This window comes from Schistocerca gregaria, chromosome 4 (assembly GCF_023897955.1).
Source record: "Schistocerca gregaria isolate iqSchGreg1 chromosome 4, iqSchGreg1.2, whole genome shotgun sequence".
Taxonomy (NCBI): domain Eukaryota; kingdom Metazoa; phylum Arthropoda; class Insecta; order Orthoptera; family Acrididae; genus Schistocerca; species Schistocerca gregaria.
Window position 1 is genome coordinate 103764966 of NC_064923.1, and position 7185 is coordinate 103772150.

At 43.9% G+C, this 7185-nt stretch overlaps 1 non-coding gene across 1 annotated transcript; it reads right to left on the reverse strand.

Moving 5' to 3' along the window:
* Window positions 1-2254: 2254 nt before the first annotated feature.
* Window positions 2255-2329, reverse strand: Trnas-cga (transfer RNA serine (anticodon CGA)). Its single transcript has one exon. It is a non-coding gene; the product is annotated as a tRNA-Ser (tRNA).
* Window positions 2330-7185: the final 4856 nt, after the last annotated feature.

Below are 7185 nucleotides of genomic sequence, written 5' to 3' on the forward strand. Positions count from 1 at the left end.
CAAATTAGGGACACTGTGGCTCCTGGGGTATCGGCGAGGACCTTTCGCAACCGTCTCCATGAAGCTGGGCTACGGTCCCGCACACCGTTAGGCCGTCTTCCGCTCACGCCCCAACATCGTACAGCCCGCCTCCAGTGGTGTCGCGACAGGCGTGATTGGAGGGACGAATGGAGACGTGTCGTCTTCAGCGACGAGAGTCGCTTCTGCCTTGGTGCCAATGATGGTCGTATGCGTGTTTGGCGCCGTGCAGGTGAGCGCCACAATCAGGACTGCATACGACCAAGGCACACAGGGCCAACACCCGGCATCATGGTGTGGGGAGCGATCTCCTACACTGGCCGTACACCTCTGGTGATCGTCGAGGGGACACTGAATAGTGCACGGTACATCCAAACCGTCATCGAACCCATCGTTCTACCATTCCTAGACCGGCAAGGGAACTTGCTGTTCCAACAGGACAATGCACGTCCGCATGTATCCCGTACCACCCAACGTGCTCTAGGAGGTGTAAGTCAACTACCCTGGCCAGCAAGATCTCCGGATCTGTCCCCCATTGAACATGTTTGGGACTGGATGAAGCGTCGTCTCACGCGGTCTGGACGTCCAGCACGAACGCTGGTCCAACTGAGGCGCCAGGTGGAAATGGCATGGCAAGCCGTTCCACAGGACTACATCCAGCATCTCTACGATCGTCTCCATGGAAGAATAGCAGCCTGCATTGCTGCGAAAGGTGGATATACACTGTACTAGTGCCTACATTGTGCATGCTCTGTTGCCTGTGTCTATGTGCCTGTGGTTCTGTCAGTGTGATCATGTGATGAATCTGACCCCAGGAATGTGTCAATAAAGTTTCCCCTTCCTGGGACAATGAATTCACGGTGTTCTTATTTCAATTTCCAGTAGTGTAGTAACGAACAACATTTTCTTTGAGTGCCACAGCGACGTTTATTTCACAGTAATTTGAACTGTTTTATATGTTCCAGTTTAACCGTAAGAATTTTAACGATTTTCTTATTGCAACCAAGAGACGTACTAGCAATTAGCGTCAACCCACTTGCGCAATAATGTTAGGTGTAGGTATTTTATCGACTCATTTAGCCACCAAACTCTAGGTACCAGCAACAGTTTTTAATTAACAGGCTTGGCCTTTAATTCTAGCAGAATTTAAAATACAAATTGAACCGCAGAGACTCATTTGGGCCAGCGCTGTTGTAATCTAACCCTAATGGGCTTCTCAGGAGGTTGTTATAAACGTGGCTTTTCACAAATGCGTACTGTTTTAGCATCTTGTTAGGGAGAGCTGAAGCTAAATTAAAAATTCGTTAACAAATAGCATTTCCATACTTGGGAATAAATGGCATAATGATACCTACAAACTGTTATGTTGCTAAACTGTGTGATAGGACCCATCATTTGCAATTTTGTGAATGGATTCACTCGAATAACATGGCATCCCAGTGATTTTATTGGTTTATAACTTCTTTGAGCGACTATCCAGTTTCTGAAACAGCTTGCAGTTTAGGTAATTCAGTAACCTGCAGCTTTAGGGCTAGAGGAGAGAACAGTTTCTACACGGTGAATCAGGAGGAAAGGAACATACTTTGAGGAGGTATAGTGTTAGTGATTCTGAAGAAAAAAAAAACGTCGTGCGAACATATGTCCTGTTATTAACAATTTCCGGGAAAATTAATGAAAGCCGGCAACTGTGACCGAGCGGTTCTAGGCCCTTCGGTCCGGAAACGCGCTGCTACGGTCGCAGGTTCGAATTCTGCCTCGGGCATGGATGTATGTGATGTCCTTAGATTGGTTTGGTTGAAGTAGTCCTAAGTCTAGGGGACTGATGACACCAGATGTTAAGTCCCACGGTGCTTAGAAACTATCTGAAATTAATGAAAACATTGGGGAACACGACAAAGGCAGGTGATAGAAAATGAAACATTATGAAATAATGTTTTGCTTAATTGTGAACATTTCTTCATAAAAAATGTTCAAAAGTGCACCATAAACTGCATTGAATTCTTCAGCTCATGTAGACAGTTGCTGTGTTGCTGAATCGAGCTCATTCGTACGGTCTTTTGTTTGAGCACAAGCGTGTAAATTACGAGCGGGATGTTCCTCCTTTGTGTCCGCTCTGCGTTTGTAGACTTTGCTTTTAAGTCAACCCCACAAACAGTAATCTAATGAGTAGGATCGGGTGACCTCGGTGGCCAAGAAACAACATTATTTATGAAACTTCCTGGCAGATCAAAACTGTGTGCCCGACCGAGACTCGAACTCGGGACCTTTGCCTTTCGCGGGCAAGTGCTCTACCAACTGAGCTACCGAAGCACGACTCACGTCCGGTACTCACAGCTTTACTTCTGCCAGTACCTCGTCTCCTACCTTCCAAACTTTACAGAAGCTCTTCTGCGAAACTTGCAGAACTAGCACTCCTGAAAGAAAGAATATTGCGGAGACATGGCTTAGCCACAGCCTGGGGGATGTTTCCAGAATGAGATTTTCACTCTGCAGCGGAGTGTGCGCTGATATGAAACTTCCTGGCAGATTAAAACTGTGTGCCCGGTTGAGACTCGAATTCGGGACCTTTGCCTTTCGCGGGCAAGTGCTCTACCAACTGAGCTACCGAAGCACGACTCACGTCCGGTACTCACAGCTTTACTTCTGCCAGTACCTCGTCTCCTACCTTCCAAACTTTACAGAAGCTCTTCTGCGAAACTTGCAGAACTAGCACTCCTGAAAGAAAGGATATTGCGGAGACATGGCTTAGCCACAGCCTGGGGGATGTTTCCAGAATGAGATTTTCACTCTGCAGCGGAGTGTGCGCTGATATGAAACTTCCTGGCAGATTAAAACTGTGTGCCCGGTTGAGACTCGAACTCGGGACCTTTGCCTTTCGCGGGCAAGTGCTCTACCAACTGAGCTACCGAAGCACGACTCAGGTCCGGTACTCACAGCTGTACTTCTGCCAGTACCTCGTTTCCTACCTTCCAAAACACAGTTTTAATCTGCCAGGAAGTTTCATATCAGCGCACACTCCGCTGCAGAGTGAAAATCTCATTCTGCAAACATTATTTATATTTTTATTCATTTAATTATTAACATTACAGAATACCCTTCCGCGTGGTAACTATAGTGAGTCGTTTGCTACTACAAGTTAAATAATTTCCTTGGGTCTTATACAGCTAAATTGGTAATTAAAAAGAAAAACACAAGAAACGTAAAGCACAATTTGCGAAAGAAAGTGAAAATATCAAACTTTACTATTTTTTTTATGGAGAAAGCAATATTCGGGAGGAAAAATGTAGATAGGAAAAGAGGTCCCTTCACCTAGCTGTTTCAAGTGGGAGGGTTTCGGTAAACACCTCGAGCCTGATCCATCTGAATTATCATATTATATCCTACTATAGTTACTACTATAGTTACGTATATTGTGGCATTTACTCTACGTGAGTTGTGTATGAGGTACGACAGAATTATTTATTACAAAAAATGCTTCCTGCAATTAACCGCACCGTAAGCCGGAGAGGAGCGTCGGGTGATCACCTCGAACCTCGTCACCCCGAATGGCGCTTTTATCTATGTTGCGCGCTTGTGTTTGTGTACCTCCGTCTTACTATACTGCATATGTAAGTTTATACACAATTGTTTTACAGTTTGCATCTTATAGGTTTCGCAAATTACACAATTACATGTCTGAAAATAATTATCCAAAGAACTGAATAATTACGTCTTTTAGTTGTACAAACAAAATTGTTTTTTTTTCTATTACTAAGTTATTTCCAGATTCCATTTGTGTATTAGTTGTAGTATTATCAGTCGTGCGATCTGCTACTATGCCGTATATGCATCTTATGATATTGGAGGGTTCTTGTCGTCATCCGTGTCTATATGTTCATCTGGTTGCAGATAGCGTTTGAATCTCCGTCGTCCCGTACATCATGTCTTGGCTTCGGGTTTGTTTCGAGTGGCGGCATTGTATATGACCGTTTTGCTTACAAGACTTGTACAGCGCTCTTGATATTTCATTAGTGATGCGATTAAGCGTGCTCCAGTTATCTGGGTCTCTTAAAGCTTGCCCTACATCTTCGATTTCTGACGCCACCCTTACGTGTGTGTGTGTGTGTGTGTGTGTGTGTGTGTGTGTGTGTGTGGTGTGTGTGCCACATTTTAGTGTTATGTCTTCGGGAGACCCATGTTGCCTACATTTACACATATCACTTTGGCTAAGGCCAAAGCGGTGCTTGCGCTGGGGTAAGGACCATGGCCCTTCAGGAAGTGTACCATAACGTAACTGGGTCAACGTGTCTGAACCTCAACCTTTCCCGGATGTGCGGGAAGAAGAAGAAAACCCGATGGCCCTTGTCAGATGTTTCCCAAATCTTTTTTTGCCTTAGCCATAGATATATTTAATTGGCGTTTTTCTGCAATATGCTCCCCTTTTGTATTCTTTATCCAGTCTTCCACTTTTGAGCCAGTATTCTGCTGCTCTGTGGCTAATGATTACGTCAGTAGGATACGTCGCAAGAATAACTCACATGGCTTCCACGTTCGTGGTGACAGACGCCCCCAACATTCTGAGCAGTACACACACCTCTTTGTCCACGCCTCACAGTTGTTTTTTTGGGGCGTCAGTGAAAGTCGTGTGCCCGGGCGCTTTCTGCGAAACACAGTATAGATTCAAAGAGGGCTGTATGATACAATCGCAGCATCTGCAGTGGCAGTTGTAGTGAGTTGTGCTTAGCGTGGCGAGTTTGTGCATTAGTCTTGTCGCTTTTTCAGTCGTAAGTATTATGCGCTCGTTGAAAGTCGTTCGTTGAGGTGTATCTCTAGCTATCTTGCTATATTTCTCTGTACGCTAAAGTTCTTCAGCTAATGGTGGTGTTTCGCTGCAAGGACCCTTCGGCCAGTAAATCTGCTGTCTTATTTACCGCAGTTGTGGGCCTGTTATGGCTGCACCAATCACTAATTTTTATAAGAAGTTGTGTAGCCTTGTTTTCGAGTTGCCGTCAGGAGTTTGCAGTTATTACTACCAGAAAGTCGTCAGCATAACCTACTGTACCCTTCACCCTATTACCTTGTAACTAACGTGTTTCTAAGGGTTATTACGTTAAGATTAGGGTCGCCACCAACTCTAACCATACAATTAATCAAACGTTTGGCAGAGTCGGAAAATAAATTAATTTGATCACAGTCCAAAAACTCATAAAAATGCATACGTTGTGAGTTCGCTCATAGGGAATGCGATGTAATTAATAGAATTGCCCGTGCACTGTTCACGAGAATAAAACATTTAAAAATAAAATAGAAAATGCATGAACACTGTGCATAAGATCAGCTCCCAGCAACACACCTGAAAATAATCTAAGGGGTTTTAAAATAAAAGGGGAAACTGATCACTGGACTGGTGCATAAGGAAACGCGTTGGATGTGCTAACGGGAAAGCTAGGAGGTGAATGGCTTAGGTGCAAAAACGTAACCTCGGAATAAAAGAGAAAATTATGGATAAAATCATTTATTCATAAGATATGGATATGATGAATTATACACAACTTCTGATAATATCAGTTCCTAAAATATTAAAGAAAAGCAATGATACGTTCACCGTTATAATCTACACCTAAAATCATTGGTGTGAATCATTCATACAACTGCTGTTGCCTGATAACTGATCGCAATAACTCGTGAAACTGTACACTTTCGCAGTAACCTGCATGCCCACGTGGTTTATGGAGACGCAATTTCTAGGTATCATGGCCCAGTTGCAACAATATCACATCACGCAATCACGAACAGTTAACATTCGTCCAAACACACATGAGATTGGAGAGTTAGTGATGGCGGTAGCACAACGAACTCTAATGTTCAACCATGTGGTTGGCTCCGCCGGACAAAAGATACATAAAGAAAGGAAAATTTACGAGAAGGTAAAGCTATTAATATTTAGAAAAATGAAAGCTTATACAAGCACAGCTCAAGACAAACAGACATTCACACAGAAACGAGTGCTCACTTTTTATCGACACCCTTGTGTGGCGCTCTTCCGGCGGATCCAAGTCTGCTATAGAAATTAACTAAAAGAAAAATCTGCCGAAGTTTTGCATTCCTTGTGCGACAAGGCAAAGCAATCTTTGAGTTGAAAAGCGAGACCAGAAGGTAACAGCTCTCCTCTCGCCAAGTAACAACGCGCCACGCGGTCAATCTAACTCACTCATCTTCGACCGGGGCACAGCTGTGGACACTTCCCGTACCGGCGGCAGACTGCTCGTCTCACACACTCCAACGTCTCCCATGCGATCCTGTGGCCAAGAAAACCCAGAGATGAGGCTTCGGCCACCAACCTAACACTGGTAACTTCCACGCAAGGAGAGCAAACCTCTTTGCCTACCTGAAACTACAGAGGTTGGCCATTCTGTACGACTACCGCTGACTCTCTGCAGCAGACTAAACCACCGTATAGCAACATGAAACACACCACATTCATTCACTCACGCTTGCCAGAGAGTTTTGTATCACTGGAAAGAAAATAACATCATGATGAAAGGGGACTACAGGACCCTTTCAATCTTCGTACAGATTTTTTAGGAGTGGTTCTACGGCAATATCCCAGAAAATTGGCTCACAAATTGAGCCTTGTCTGCATTATTTTGTTATTTTCTTGATAATCTGATGTGTTCCTGCCACCCTATCTTTGCACTAATCGAGTAGGCTATTGTATAAGACTGTTGGTGTCTGCATCTCTCTCAGTCTTAACGAACAATGGAAGTTAATAGGAATATAAAAAAAGGGAGGAAGGTTTATCTGTTTAGCAAGAGTAATAGAAGGCAGATTTCAGACTATGTAACAGATCAAAACGAAAATTTCTGTTCAGACATTGACAATGTTGAGTGTTTATGGAAAAAGTTCAAGGCAATCGTAAAAAGCGATTTAGACAGGTACGTGCCGAGTAAAACTGTGAGGGACGGGAAAAACCCACCGTGGTACAACAACAAAGTTAAGAAACTACTTCGAAAGAAAAGAGAGCTTCACTCCAAGTTTAAACGCAGCCAAAACCTCTCAGACAAACAGAAGCTAAACGATGTCAAAGTTAGCGTAAGGAGGGCTATGCGTGAAGCGTTCAGTGAATTCGAAAGTAAAATTCTATGTACCGACTTGACAGAAAATCCTAGGAAGTTCTGGTCTTACGTT